This window comes from Spermophilus citellus (assembly GCF_964194105.1).
Source record: "Spermophilus citellus genome assembly, chromosome: 18".
In the NCBI taxonomy this organism is placed as follows: domain Eukaryota; kingdom Metazoa; phylum Chordata; class Mammalia; order Rodentia; family Sciuridae; genus Spermophilus; species Spermophilus citellus.
In genome coordinates, this window is record NC_138200.1 from 55,314,318 (window position 1) to 55,329,866 (window position 15,549).

The following is a 15,549-nucleotide window of genomic DNA, read 5'->3' on the forward strand; positions in this document are numbered from 1 at the left end:
CCCCCCTCCCCAAACTAAAAGGTGGAGGAACCCAGATGATAGGGTACGAAGAAGGAGCCAAAAGGTATGTTATTGTCTGCATTTTGCCTCTTAGTCTGGGAGAGCTGTTCCCTGTGACACCCCATTGTTCTGACATCTTGCAGTCTGCTTTCGAAGCAGTTTCCAGGGACCCCCTATCTGCACCTCTCTGTGAGAATAAATAAGCAGACTGAGGCTCCCATGCCTTTATTAAACATTTCCTTCAGGCGGGATGTTTGGTACCCACATGTACCAAGAAAGCTCTCATCTCTTGAGCAACAGGACTTCTGAGCCCTGTTAGAAGCACCCCTTTGAATGAGCAGAAGGTACCAGTGTTGACCATGACCACCGCTCCTCTCTGTCTCCAAGATGTTACCATTACCCTGGCTCCGCCCCACTGGGAAGACTCAGAGGAACCTCCTTGGTCCCTCAAAGAACAAGGACTAGCAGCCACAGCTGCAGAGAAATGACCAGGGACCAATCACCTGTGCTCCAAGAGGGTCTGGCACCTATGGTCTGTCTGCAGGGGAGGGAGGGCACCCCTGGTCAGCAGCGGTGATGAAAATGTGGGACCTCAGTCTAGAAGAGGAAAGGCTGGACATAAATAAATAAATAGGGCACATATGACCAAGCCCCCAACCCCTAAATCTCGAAGGCCACTGGAGCAGGAAATTGAGTGGCCAGACCCAGCAGCCTTGCTGTGCCCTCCCCCCATCCCCTAGGTCTGAAATGTTTTCTGGGCCAGCCAGAGGTGTTTATTTTATTTTATTATTATTTTTTAAATTTAGAAATCTTAAATCTATAGAGAAAAAGGAAAGAGGAAGTGCGTTTTAAAAAAACAGAGCGAAGACTCACTCAGTGGCCACAGATCTGAGAGTTGGAAAGAGGAAAGGAAAAAGCCACCGGCCCCCCCCGCCCCCCCCCCCCGTGTGTAGGTGGGGGCGGGGGGGGGGTTCTCCAGCCGGCCTGGGAGGCAAAAGGAAAACAAAGGCAAGTGCGGCCCCATAAAGCTGCAGAGAGAAGTGGTAGGGGGAGGGGCGGCAGGCTGGGAGGGGCTGGACGGTCGCAGGCCCCGCTGGAGGAGGCCGCACACGTGTGAGAGACAGTGATGTCAGCATTTCCTTCTGGGTTTGTCACGTGGTGCTTGCCAGGTAAACAGACTGGAAATAGACTCCATAAAGGCCAGGCCTGCTGGGGGGAGGCGGGAGGCGATGGCTTCACCCTTTCCTCTCTGCTGTGACCTGAGCAAGCAGGGTTCCCCCGCCTGGCACACGGTGGTCTCCGAGTGGAACTGCATTTTGACAAGCCAAGGAATATAACTCAGTGAGGGAAAGCTGTTTGCTTTTATAATTAGCTCAAGGAGTTTAAAGACATTTTGATTTCTTTAAAAAAAAATAGAGGGGCTGGAGATATGGCTCAGTAGTAGAGGGCTCACCCAGCAGGTGCAAGACCCTGGATTCAATCCCCAGCACCCAAGGGGGGAGGGAAGGAGGAGGAGAAGAGGAAGAGGAAGAAAGGGGTGGGGTGGGAGAATGAATAGAGATAGAAGCTCAGAGGCTGCCGTGGTCTTGGGCCTGGGATTACTTATCCCACAGTCTCCGTGGTAAGGGGGTCAGATGGATCTAGATTTAGCATGTTCTGGAAGGCTCAAGTTTAGAATGAAAGGATCAGATGCTGTCATTATCAATACCAGGAAACAGAAAATGCTGGTTGCCTCTAGGAGAACATAGTAAAGGAGTTTGATATAGTTCAGTGTTGTGTCACATGGAGGAACGGAGGAGGCCCCATGAAAGAGATAAAGTAAGAAAAAGACAAATGACAATGACTTTTTAAAAAATATCCTTATTTCTTTATTTTTATGTGGTGCTGAGGATCAAACCCAGTGCCTCACATGTGTGAGGCAAGTGCTCTGCCACTAAGCCCCAACCCCAACCTCAAGTTACAATGTCTTTTAAGCAGAGTTCTATAACAATAGAAAAGGGTCAGTTGGGCATGGTGGTTGGTGCACACCTGCAATCCCAGCTACTGGGGAAGCTGAGGCAGTAAGATCATAAGGTCCAAGCCAGCCTCAGCTATCTGATGAGACCCTGTCTCAAAATAAAAATGGGTTGGGGATGTATCTCAGTGGTAGAGTACCTGGGTTCAATCCTCAGTACCCCAAATTAAAAAAAAAATAAAAACCAGAAAGTGTCCCAAGCAAAACATAGCAGGAGTTTGGGGGATTTTAAAATGGGAAAGGCACATCTGGAAACTTTATTTGAAAAGCAAAGTTGTTGGAGCAGGTAATTTTTCCACCTGGAAAACTTTAGGGCTCAAAATGGTGATGGGTAGGGGAAGAATATATGGATCTTTCTTCAACTTGCTAGGAAATAGGACCTTTGCATCTATGATGAAAGAACTCACTTTGAATAATTTTGGCTTGAAAGGATACATCCTGTTTTGGTCATAATTTTCTGTCCCTGTGGAAATTTAACTAAAACTTGTGAGAGATGCCAGGCACAGTGGCACATGCCTATAATCCCAGTGGCTCAGGAGGCTAAGGCAGGAGGATCACAAGTTCAAAGCCAGCCTGAGCAACTTAGTGAGGCCCTAAACAACTTAGCCAGACCTTGTCTCAAAACAAATAAATAAAAGCAAATTGAAGACATGGCTTAGTGGTTAAGCACTCTTGGGTTCAATCCCTGGTTAAAAACAAAAACAAAACAAACCCCACAAAACTGTGAGGTTTCCTTGGATGCGGCTGCAAATCTGAGACAGTCCCAGGTAAACTGGTCTAGCCTTGCTAGAAAGATGTAATCAGATAATTCACCCCTCCTCCCTTTCACCAAAAATCAAATCACAAAACTCCTTTCACTCTGTTTTTCTCTCATTTCTTATTCTCTCCCCTCATTTCTTTTCCTCAACCTCCCCTGGTCAGTTGTTTGTTTATTTTTATGTGGCATCCACGTCTCTACAGATGGACTTAGGAGCTGGCAGAATATAGATAAATTGAACAGTTGGCTTTAGTTGCACCTGGGGAATAAAATGGGGAGGAGAAAGATGCTGCACATCCTTGCAACTACTCCTGCCCCCAACTCACTCCCTACTAACTTCCCTTATGGGGAAGGGGAGAAGATTGGGGTCTAATCAGTGTACACAAGTATACTTTCAGCCCTTGGGTTCAGCCATAGATACTTGATACTTCTCTCTGTTAACAACATACGTCACTCTGACACAACTCCCAGCCCAGAGTTATTTTTGCACCATTATGTAATTGGATTGCCTAGTCAGAAGTACTTCCTTAACAAGGCTTCCAGCAACCCCTCCATGTGGGCCTGGCCAGTCCTGCCCAGTAACTAACACACACACACACATATACACACACACACTTGTGCAGCTTCAATCAGAGTCAAACCAGCTAAACCCAGTGAGGGGAGACCAGCCTCTACCACTGGATTCTGAAGAATCCCCCAGAGGGCTGGTGAGGCCTGGTGGTACATGTGAGGCTCGAGTTGGCAGAAGACTCTCGGATGGGCACACCTCCGTTTGGGCAAAGAAGGTGTTTTTGTTCCAAGGGGCTGTGGGCCTGCTGCCACACACGCCCTTCTCTGTCTCAGGGCCTGCACAACCAAGCACTAATGTGCCCAAGAGGCCTGCCATTTGGATGTCACTACCCTCTCTAATTCCCAGTTTACTGGATTTCCTAATATTTTTTCATGACTGGTGGGTCATCTGATCATTCCTTCCTGTGAGCCCTGCTGACTCACAGAAGTAAGGAACTTGTCTCAGCTTCAGACAGAGTAAGAAAATTTTCAAAGAAAACATGAAAGCCAAGTGAGGGCTCTGGTTCTGAGTAGTCCTGATCCCAAACCCAGGGGACACTGGCAATCAGGGCTTAACCTCTGTGGCTGTCATCCTGGGGTTTTGTTCATGTTGTTATATTTCCTTACTTTTTTTTCTTTATTTAGTTGTAGTTGGACACAATACTTTTATTTTATTTATTTTTATGTGGTGCTGAGGATCGAACCCAGCGCCTTGCACATGCTAGGCGAGCGCTCTACCGCTGAGCCACAACCCCAACCCCTTGCTTTTTTCTTCTAATGACCATCCTCCATGATGGTCAGTGACTTGTCTCCTAGCCATGAATGTTGCCCTGAATCCATATAAAACTCCAAACACTCTCCCCAGATTTTTTTGCTTTCCCTCCCCTCAGCCTATCTGCATTATTTCTTCTCTTCCCTTGGTTCCCTGGTTCTGACCTTGACAACAGTCAGTGGGTATAATAGAAGTAGCTGTAAAGCCTGACAGATCTGGGTTCCAATTCAAGCTGAGCCTCCGAAAAGCTATGTGACTTTAAGTGAGCAACTTAACCTCTCTGGATATGATATTCCTCTTTTATGAGATGGGACTAATAATATTAGTTTTCCATTGCCACCGGGAGAATTGAATATAATTTCATGTAAGATGCCTAGTAGGGAGTTAATACATAGTAGGTGCTCAACAAATGTGGGGTCTTCAGGGAGGGGAAGAGATTATGAGCACCTTGCCTGGCTCCTGAGAACAAAATCCCAGCCCTACTAATCTCCTGTGGGAATATCCTTTTTAAGGATGCTGAGTTGAATCTTGCCATCATTGTGTGGTGGGTAGGGGATCCAGAGGGAAAGGAAAGAAGTACCCTTGGTCCTAGGTCCCAGCACAGGATCCCAGGGATAGACACCCCCATGGCTATTCATTTGGGAAAAGCTTCCCTAAAAACTGACCCCTTACTCCCCCCTCTCAGCCAATATCTCCTTACAGACCCTTCCAAAATTGAGCCCTAAGTTCATTGTTATGGTTGTGATCTTACCTGTTACTAGCTGCAGGGGCTACTAATTCCCCAGAACAAAAGGGTCAAGGAATGTGGTTTTTCCTAGAGTGTGCACCAGTGTGAACCTTGCATCTCTGTTGCAAAGAAGTATTCTCTCCAGCTCCTCAGCAGGTCCAAGTTGAAGTCCACCAGACAGGAAGGGATCCCAAGGGTAAATCGAGGTACAAACAGCCAAAGGCAAAATAATGAGGGAGACCAGGGAGAAAGAATCCCAGAGGTGGGGGGCAGGGAAGAGCTAGCACCACAGGACTCAGGGCTCTTGTCTCTGAAGTACACAAACCCCAAAAGCCTTGACATTGGCTGTACCTGCAGGGGGCCAGGGTGAGGTGGTAGAGGACCTGTGGCAGCTCACCCCACTATTCCAGTTGGCAAGAAGCCCTTCCCCGAAGGCTGTAAGTTTAACCTTTAGCATTCAAGTGCCTTAAGTGTTGTTGGGAGCAATTCTTCCTGCAGCAGCGTCCCCAGACTGCGGAAAGAGGGGTCCGCAAAAATCTGCCTGCTTTCCTTTTCTTACCAGACAAAATGAGAGGGAGGGGGATGTGCAGACACCGGAACCCCTCGAGTTGGCCTTTCGCTAACCTAAACATCCACTCCCACCTCCTTGGCCAGTCGGTTTTCTGGTCGGCCTCCGTGGAGAACAGGGCCCCTGGGGTTTTCCACTCCCAGCTCTGCTCCTGGGACTGAGGGGTACAGAATCTCCCTCTTTCCCCAGACCGGGAGGGGCTGCCTGGGACTCTTGCCCAGTTCCTCCTGCAGTGGGGTTGGGCCCGCATCTTGGCTTCCCCACATCAGCGCCCCATGGAGCAGGGATGGACACTTGTGATCTGAAAGAGGCTGGAATAACCGGGCGGCGGCAGCGGAGCCTTGGAAAAGCAGAAAAGCAGTAGAATGCCGAAGGGCCCGGGTGGGGAGTCGGGGTGAACAGGAGTAAGGCGCTGCGCCAGGGCCCTGCAGGCTGGAGCAGGAGGTGCGTCCGCCACCGTGCCCTCTCTTTCCCAGGTCTCCGGTGGTGGGGCCTGGTCCCTGGCCTAGTGGTTTCTCTGGGGCCCCCAGCTGCGGAGCGATGGAGTTGACCGAATTGTTCTGCGAGGGGCTGCGGAGCCATGCCTTGTGCGCACCTGCAAGGGGCGCCAGGGTCCCAGGGTAGCGGCTCTGTGGTGGTCTTAACGTCCCAGACACTGTCTCCAGGGGCCAGAACTCCCTGGCTTCGTTCCCTGAACCCAAGCTGGGGGACAAAAAGGTTCCCGAAATGGGGATGGGTGCGCCACACATCCGGGAGGCGCGCGCTGGCTCCGTGAACTGGATCAGCACCTTGGGAAACTGCCGGGATTCTCTGAGCAGTGGTTCTTGGGGACCAGGAGGGGAGAAGTGGAACGGTGCCTCCAGGGGGGCGGGAGAGAAAACGTGAAAAGGGTGCGTCCTATGCCGGGCCACAGGAAACTGGCGTCAAATGTCCCTCCTGCCCCGCTGAGCTCTGGAATTTAACAGGGAGGTGGCTGCAAGGGGCGCCCCAAGCTCACAGGGGGCCAGTGCCCTGCCTACTGCCTTGACACTGGCTGGGCCAGAAGGCCTTTTGGCGGGGAAGTGCAACTAACCCGAGCCCCAGCCAGGGTGCCCTGGGCCTGTCACGCCCTGGGCTCCTCCGGGACAGCCGCGTCGCACCCTGCCCTTTACCCACCAGCTTCAACCAAGCTCGGCCCCAAATTTCGTGCCAGCCGCGCGCGGGAAGATCGAATTCACATTTTTCTCTATTATCTAAGAACGGGAAACAAACGAGTCAGAAAATTTTTGCTTTGAAAAAATATCTGTTCGATGTCGTTTGTTGCTTAAATTGTCCTCGGAATTTTTTTTCCAACTTTATTTGTAAAAGAGAAAGTTGATGCGCTCCCCAAACCTTGATTCTCTTTAAACCGTCCCCTTAGACGTGCAGTCAGTTACCTCCCAGATTTTCTGGGGCAAAGAGAGCCAAATAGAATGGGAGGGAGTACAAGGACTGGGAATCTCTGATTTTAAATCCCATTACTGTCTTTGAGGAGAAGCACACACACACAAAAAAAAAAAAATCAGGAAAAGCTAGTTCGTCCCCCACTGATTTCCTTCACTTCAAAGATTTCTCTCGCCCCTTAAATCAGAAATATTATGGAACTGGGTATTTTTCAAGAAAAAAATTCAAGTTTCTTCAGAATATGTAGGTTGTATATGTTCTTTTTTTTACATTTCTTAGGGGAAAAAAAGAGGGGGGATGAGGATGAGGCACTCAATTCCCTGGCCATTAAACAAGTCATGCCTGCAAGAAATGCAGGCGTGGGGGGGCGGGATGCTCAGTCGCGCATCCCTCCATTAGCGCACGCCTGCGTGTCTGCGTGTCAACAATGCACGTGCCACCGGTGGGCTCCATCTCTCTAGGCGGGCCCTGGTGGGCTATGTGCAAATGGGAGCCAGGTCTCTCTGTTGTCCGCTCACAGCCCTGCTCCCCCAGACGGCTTCACGGGGCTCCCTTTTTTCTGCCTTCAGCTGGCAAGCAAGAAGCCTGGATCCTTTCCCCCAAGTTATGCTCTTGGAAATCCCTAAGGCGAATATAGCACATCCGAGGGGCTCTTGCCCTCCAGTTGTTCACTTTGTTGCGTTGTGATAAGGTTAGTTCTTTCTCTTCTTCACCCGCCCCAGGCTTCAGATGTGGTGCAAACTTCTAGTACCAGGTCACCGAAAGGGAAGCCAGCGCTAGTGTGTGATACAGGCAGGACAGAACCCGGGAGAGCCACAGGCTCTGTGCTTCCTGCCCCCAGGTTGGATTTCAGATTTCCATTGCAAAGGAACCAAGGAAGGTGGGACTCCAACTCAAACCTGGGAACTGACTAATTGTCCTGCATTTTCACAATGTGCTATGTATTCGAAATGAAGGACAGGCTTTATCATTTGGAACTCTTTCAAGGACCAGTCGCTCCAAGTTTGAGGCTAATTCTTTAAAGGGTTTAACTTCTGAGAAATAGGAAAAAGGAAAGAATGAAACATGCCCACAATCCATGTACTGGGGATGACACTCAAGAATAGGTTGTGGTCTCTTTTGAATCAGGAGTTCAAAAGAAGAGGAGGAGGAGGAAGAGGAGGAAGAGGAGGAGGAGGAGGAGGAGGAGGAAGAGGAAGAGGAGGAGGGAGAAAGGATTGTTCCCTCCCCCTTTCCCCCTGGATGAAACCTCTCTGGATTGGAGTGGCCAATTTGGTTTGATTTCTGCAGGTCGGAAGCTCTGGCAGGGTTGGGGGCAGCTGGGATAGAAAGACAGACCTCAGCTGCCTTCTGGACCAGCTGGTCTGCTCTTGGTTCTGGATGCAGAGGCTGAACGGCTCCACACACTTCCTTTTCATCTCCTTGCCTTCTCTATGCATCCCCCCCCCACCTGCCTCCTGTCCCCAAGAATTTATTTTTACCCTTTCTATCATTTCGAGCCAATTCTTTTTTCACCAAAAATGTCTCCCCCACCCCCTTGGAGTAACTTTCCAAAAGAGTTGCTCTTGTCCCCAACTCCCGGACTCCTGGAGATGGTTTTGGGAAGCTCATTCTCACTGAAAGCCCCTATTGCCCCCAGGGTCCCCAAGACATCACCTGGGTGCTGAGACCCAAAACCTAGCTCTCCCAACGCTGCCACAAGACAAAAAAGGACTTCAGACACTTTGCTCTTTTTCAGTGAAACAACTCAGAAACAAATCTGAATTTGGTTTTTGGTTATCTTTCAGGCATGAAAAATATTTTGACAAAAGAATTTTCCAGACTGCCTTAGTTGGGGGAGAGAAAGTTCTTGAAGGAGAACATAAGCATAAAAAGCAAGAAGCTGCATGTAATGAACACCACTGTGTACATGAGCTTAGGACTGTGAGGTGCAAGACTCCAGGATGAGGGGCTAGCACCAACATCCAAACTTCCTCCTCCTGACAGAGGCACTCCTGTTTCTTGTAAAAGGGGGACAATTTTCACACACACCCAGCTGCTCACTCCCTAGCGCACTGAGAGCAAACTTTCTGATTTGATGGTTGAGGGTCGGGGCACATCGGTTTCACCATAGAACAGAGCCGCGTAAATGGAGTAATTGCGGACACTCAGAGGAACCGCACCCCACACCCCTAATAGCAAAGGGAACTGTCTGATTTGTCTGGGGGTCAAGGGGTGGGCTGGGACAAGGGGGGGGGGTTGGATGGATGGAGCGCCACGTGCTGCGCCTGGCTGCTGCTCACTCCTGTTTCTCCCTCCCTACCTCATCTTCTGCCATTTCCAGAGGCATGAGAAAGGTGATCTCGGACTTGACCCCTAAATCACAGCTGCCGGTGGCTGCACCTCGCTCTGGGATGAGCACAGCCCCTTCGCCCTGCTCGGGCAGCTTAACCCCTTCCTCCCCGCGCGCTCAGAGGCCAGCAGCAACCGCGCCTCTGACCGCGGCAATGCGAGTAGCCAGCCTCCTCAGCGCAGCACCTTGGAGTCCATGCAGAGACCACAAAAGGGCGAGACTGTGGGGTGCTGCGAGCCTGGGGGCACGGCCGGCCAGCCGGAGCACTGCTGGGGAGCCCAAGGAATAGCCCGAGTTAGCGGAACGAGAAGGGATGTTTGGATCGTGTTAACTACCCAGACAGATGCACTTCGGCATGTCTGCATTTATGGAATCCATATGTTGTCGTGGCAAATGAAAGGACAGCAACACGTACATACAATAGACTTAGAATAACAATACGCATTCAAAAAAAGGACCCGCACATTCTTCGCCCTCCAATCCTCTCTTAGATCCAGCGTTAGAGTTGTACAGAGGTGTCCTTTCAACCTCCCCTGCCTCCACACGGGATTTTCTTTTTTCTTCCCCCTCCTTTATGTTTCTATGTCCTCAAACCCCCTGTAGAAGAAAAACCTAGGGCCCAGAGCTAGACTCTTCCAAAGTGTGAACTCTTAACACCCCCTTCTCTTTCCTTCCCCCTTAAAACTGGCCCATGGCATCTTTAGTCCTTGGACCAAAAAAAAAAAAAAAAAAAAAGCTACTCACATTACAACACATATTCTGAAAATTTCAGGGGAGCAGATTTTTACTCAAATTCATCATCTACATCTTCATCATTAAACCAATATCACTATGTTATGTTTGCAAAAGAAGTGGCCCCAAATAGATCTGAAAACACAAACCTCCAGCAAGAGAGCAAACACACAGCCCTATACAGCACCTGCATTTATGTACACCTTGTATATTTGTGTGCACATATATTTTCACGCACACACAAGATGCAAAGACATTTAAAGTCATTCAAATGTATATTTATGTACCCCTTTATGCATTAATCGTTGTGTGTGGATATATGTATGTGTGTGTGTGTGTGTGTGTGTGTGTGTGTGTATCCATCCATTCACTTGAGCTAGAGGTAGAGAAATGTATACATCAATGCAGTATTTAGCCTACATTCTATTTTTCCCTCCCCACTGTAAATGTCTTTAAAACAGGTTGGTCTAAAATTTCTGCCCTCTTGCCAGCTAAGTGAAGGATTTAGATTCTAAATTTCTTGGCTCTTTTTTTTTTTCATTTTGTACATAAAATAATCCATATAGATGCTGGATTATCGTCTAAGCATTATTCAATCATACAAGCTTGGTACCTCTCCTCCTTGTAACGAATTCACTCAGTAAAATTAGCATAAGTATTTACCAGATTAAGCTGACATTTTCTTATATTGCAACATGAAATACGTTTATACCCAGAATTTCCCCCCAAATAGCTTATACCATGAAGATATTGACTTCCTCCGCACTGTTTCATAGAAGAAATAAGCGACAAGTTCACTTCTACTACTATTTGCATTTTAAAAGAGAATAAATACATAGTATTTAAGTTTTTTTTCAAGATCTACAAGGGAGAAATTTAATTCTGCTGCATCTTAAAAAAATAAACTAATAGATTTATGAAGATTTGTGAAGACAGATAAATAGGAACAAATATACTCCTGAGGGTCTGAACAATTTTCCTTACCTGATGTATTATGGAAAAATTCAGAATTTACCAGTCTTCCTTCAGTCAGCTACATTTTACACTGACCTGTACTTTGAACTGAAAGGGAAAAAAAAAAGATTAACTGTTGCCAATGAAAAATATAAAATAATAATCAGAAACCAGACAAACTGAAGGTAAAAATATACAATGGCTACAATAAAGATAAATATTTATTTAATCAAAGTAGAGGTTGTATTTGGACTGTAGGAATGTTTCATCCTTCCCTTAAAAAAAAAAAAAAGGCAAGAAAGAAAAAAGCCAGAGTCTCTGCAAGCTCCTGGAGGGTTCCCATTGTCCAGAGCTATCGAGAGCCCAGAATGGCATTAACCTCACAAAAGACACATTGTGCAGGGGACAAAAAAAAGCCCCTTCTTCTACAATAACTTTTAGCTTTTTTATTTTTAGAAAATGACAAAGGTTTTGCAAGCACTGACTGGTGAAACCTGTAGCAAGCCAGGCTGGACTTGGCTTTATTGATCAGCTGTCCCGCATGGAAAAGCAGCCAGGAAAAGTTTGAATGGCAACCCAGATTTGGCTCATGGAGAGGAAACCCCCGATTTTTCTAAGTGTATTTTCCTTCCCCCCCTTCCCCCTTAAATAAAAAAGCATTATCCCCAGAGTGAATTCAGAAGGATTAGATGAGGTAACTGCAAAATCCCAAACCGGTTTCTCCCCCTAGTCTTGCATGCTTTTAAGAGCATTGGAAAAGCTCTCAAAATGAAGAATTACTTTCTAATCAAACAGATTTCCTGATTAGTTCCCAAATTCCTTCTCAGATAAGTAATCATGGTAGGCTGGTGCAAAAAAAAAAAAATTTTCCCCCGGATAAAAATAAGTTTTAGCGCATTCATCCTCTCTACCTGGTGTTACCAATGCCTTCAAAAACATAAATGTTGTTTTTACATTTGTTTGAAGATCACCAAAAGTGCAGATTGCATTTTATTTTATTCTAGACATTGTAATTTCAGTGGTACTAGTTCATATTTAGAACTTACATAAATACACAGTTGTCATTAAAAAAAATCTATTGCAGTAGCAGTGACGCTAAGGCTAGGATTTGAAAGTAGGGGAAGAGAGAGAGAGAGAGAGAGAGAGAGAGAGAGAGAGAGAGAGAGAGAGAGAGAGAGAGAGACTGTTCTTCCTGCATTTGTTTGCTTGCTTTTTGGAGGTACCATGCACCAGCCTAAGTGACGGCTTTGATGTACTGGGAATCGGTACAGTAGCAGGGTCCCTGGCTGCTGTCTTTGATTCCAGGGATCTCCTTTGGGCTCTGGTGGGATGTATCGCTCCTAGTCTTTATCTGAAATCCATCCTCTTATTTCAAGCCCTTTGGCTTTGAGACTCTGTTCCAAACTCTTGGAGGTAGCTGTAAGACTCCCCCCCCCCCCCCCCCCGCATTAGGGAAGGGGTATGTAATTTCCCCTCTTTCTACACACTAGACCTTTCCTCGCTATTTAAATATATTGGCTTTCTTTCTTATGAATTTAGTCTGAAATTATTTTTCACTGCCTTTATTACATCCCTGCTTTTGATGACAAAATAGCTTCCTGTGTTTTGAAAACATCTGCTTTCCAGGTTTTACACACACACAAAAAATTGATTTTACTTTTTTCTTAAGTACAGAAAGGTAGAAAGTTGGACTTGTTTCTAAATGCAACTTTTTCTTTTCTTGTCTTTCCTAAAGTGGCCCCCCTTTAAGTTCTGATTCACTTTCTCCCTTTCATTTCTTCTAATCATCATCCCCTTCGCCCCTCTTTCCCTCTTCTTCTAAAGAACCAGAGAAGATTGATTGCGTCCTATTTCGGAAGAGAAAATTAACATATTATATTTTTTTTGTATAGTCTATGGTATGTGTTAAAGTTTCTTCCATATTTTCTTCATTCCTCCTCTGGTTTGGGGGGAGGTAATTTTCCTCCGTTTAAAAATCTCGGATTTGCAATTTAAAGTGGCCTCTATTCTAAGCCTCTGGTCTTTCACTTAAACCTTTGCGTTAAGCTGTCCCACTCCATTATTACCCACCCCCCTCTTCTTTGAAGATGTTCTTTTCCTATTAATTTAAGCATTGTTGCATTTGCTTAAAAAAAGAAAAAGAAAAGAGGGGGAAAGGAAATTACAAGAAAGAAGGAAAAGAGAAAGAAAAAAAGAAAGGAAAAATCTTTTAAAAAAATCTTAGCTAGGTCCCTATTGTTGCTTCTCTGCATTTCACTTCTCAGTGTGTGTGTGTGTGTGTGTGTGTGTATGTGTGTGTGTGTGTGTGTATGTGTGTGTGTGTGTGTGTGCGCGCGCGCGTGTCGTGTGTGTATGTGTTTTTAATACATGCATAAACTTTTGGTGCCTCTCTCCCTCTTCCTAGGCTCTTCTCCCATCCTCTCTTCCTGCTCTCCTTGTCCTGCTCATCACTTTCCCCTGGTTTTTTTTTTTTTTCCTCCCTTCCTCCCCTCTGCCTCCCTCCACCTCCCCCTTTTCTTTTTTGCTGAATCTTATTGATCCAGAAGGTGGCTAATTAGCCCTTCCCGTCGTGCCTGGGTAATGAAGCACATGCGCACTGAATTAATCACAGCCATTTTTTGCAGGAAACTAATTAGCAGAATAAAGATCCAAAGACTTTTTTTTCTTTTCACTCATCAGCTCCCACTTCCAGCGCGTCCCCTCCGACCGCTGCAGCCGCCACCGCCGCCGCCTCCTCCTCCTCCTCCTCCCGGCCGCAGCCGCCGCCGCCGCCGCCTGCTTTGCATCCCAATTACAGCCTAGAGCCGCTGCCGCCGCCGCCGCCGCTTCTCCTCCGTGGCCCTTGCCCGCTCCGGGGGCTGTAAACTCCCCGCCAACCATGCTGCTCGGCGGCAGCGGCGGCGGCGGCTCCGGCTCCCCGGCTGCGGCCGCCTCCCGCCCCGGGCTCCGCCGAGCGCGCTCCAGCTCCGCCGCCGCCGCCGCCGCCGCCAGCAGCGCGTCCTCCACCGCCACCGACCCCCGCCAGCCGCCGCTGCTGCCTTGATGGGCTCCGCGGCCCGAGCGCCTCTTTTCGGGATTAAAAGCGCCGCCAGCTCCCGCCGCCGCCGCCGCCGTCGCCAGCAGCGCCGCTGCAGCCGCCGCCGCCGGAGAAGCAACCGCGTAAGTGGCAACTTTTCCCTCTTTTTTTTTTTTTTTCCCGCCGCCGTCGCCGCCTGCTCCTCCTCCTCCTCCCGCCGCCACCGCCCGGACGCGGGGCTCCTCGGGGCGCCCGGGCTGCTTTGCATGGGGCTCGTCCTGCCCCCTCCCGGCTCCCGCGCCCGGCCGCCGCCGCCGCCCGCGCTCCCCGCGCCCGCGCCCTGCTCGCTCGCTGCGTCCCGCTCGCCTTCCCCCTGCGCCAAACTTTCTCTTTCTTTTTCTTCTTCCTCCTCCTCCTGCCGCCGCCGCCGCCGCCGCCGAGCCCCGGCCGCCCCCTCCTCTCCGGCCCCCGCGCCGCCGCCGCCGCCAGCGACCCCCGGGAGGGTGGAGGCGCCCGGGGCGAGGCCCGCGCGGCGAGTTTGGAGGCGCCGCCGGGCAGGGCCGGCCGGGGCGCGGGCCGAGGGCGGGAGGGCTGCCGGGGTCCCTGCGCCGAGACAAAGGCGGCGGCCGGCGGGGGGGGGGGAGGATCCGCGGTGCCGACCGCCCCCGCCCCCGCCGCTCCCGGCCCCCAACTTTGCCCCACCCCGGGCGGCGCCGGGGCCCCGGACTGAACCGCCGCGCAGGGCGCGCACCCGGCCCGGAGCAGCAGCAGCAGCCGCCGCCACCGCCGCCGCCGCCGCCGCCGCTGCCGGCCGGCGCCTTCCGCGCTGGGGCTTGACTTGCCGGGGACGCGGGAGCCTGTTCGCAGCCCGGGGTCCGGGAGGGGGCGAGGGGGCGAGGCGGCCGCGCCAACCTCTACCTGAGAGCTCTCCGCCCTGCCCCACTGGCAGCGCCGTGAGCGCCCAGAGGGGGCTCTGCCCTGGACACTAGGGGCTCCCGGGGGCTCCGGGCTGTGCCGCTGGCCAGGGTCAGAGTTAGCTTGCCTGGCCTTTCCCGACCAGCTGAGTTGAGAGACATCAGATCAGAGGATTCCTTTTTTATCTTTCTTTCTTTTCTTTTTTTTTTTTCTTTTTGCTCACGCGAATCTGGGATTGTTTACGTTGGGTTCTCCGCTCTCACCCCTCGCCTGGCTCTCCTAGATGCAAAAACCACGTTCCTGAATTTTGCATTATGCATTTTAATGTACACCTTTTGCATATCTATTGGAGAGTAGATCTGAGTGTATTTCATGCAGCGTGTTTAAATTGTGTATGGACTCAGTACTTGTAGGCTTTTTGTGGAGCTATTAAAAATATATATCTATATCTGTATTTAACTTTGTGAATTAATCTGTTGCTCAGAATCTGACTTTTGTCAGATGTGCAATTCCTTCCACTATGGCAAATTCTTTGAATACAAGTGCTTTCAAAAATCACCCACTCTTAACTTTTCCCCCTCGTCTCTTTGAAGTAGGGTAAATATGACAATTTTTATTGGTCTCAATTATTGAAACTTGATCTAAGGACTGTGTGGAAGAAGGAGGCTGATTGCCTTTTTCTGGCCTCCAGTTGTACTGACTTTTAAAAGGGGGGTTTGTTAAGTACCTTTGAAGAATATGACATACAGTGATCGCTTGGCTGTAATGCAAATTATAGAACATAAATTCAG

At 49.2% G+C, this 15,549-nt stretch overlaps 1 protein-coding gene across 3 annotated transcripts in view; it reads left to right on the plus strand.

The window, feature by feature from the left end:
- The window catches only part of ZFHX3 (zinc finger homeobox 3), a 270,299-nt gene that overhangs the window by 13,418 nt on the left and 241,332 nt on the right, over positions 1 to 15,549 (plus strand). The window contains exon 1 of one of the 3 annotated variants that reach the window (XM_081273797.1): positions 13,846 to 13,986. The exons of 1 other annotated variant lie outside the window; for it this stretch is intronic. The gene's annotated coding sequence lies outside the window, so the exon portion shown is untranslated. Of the gene's footprint in view, positions 1 to 13,845; positions 13,987 to 15,549 lie in introns of those variants that run through there. One more of the 3 variants, XM_081273801.1, reaches the window with a different exon arrangement.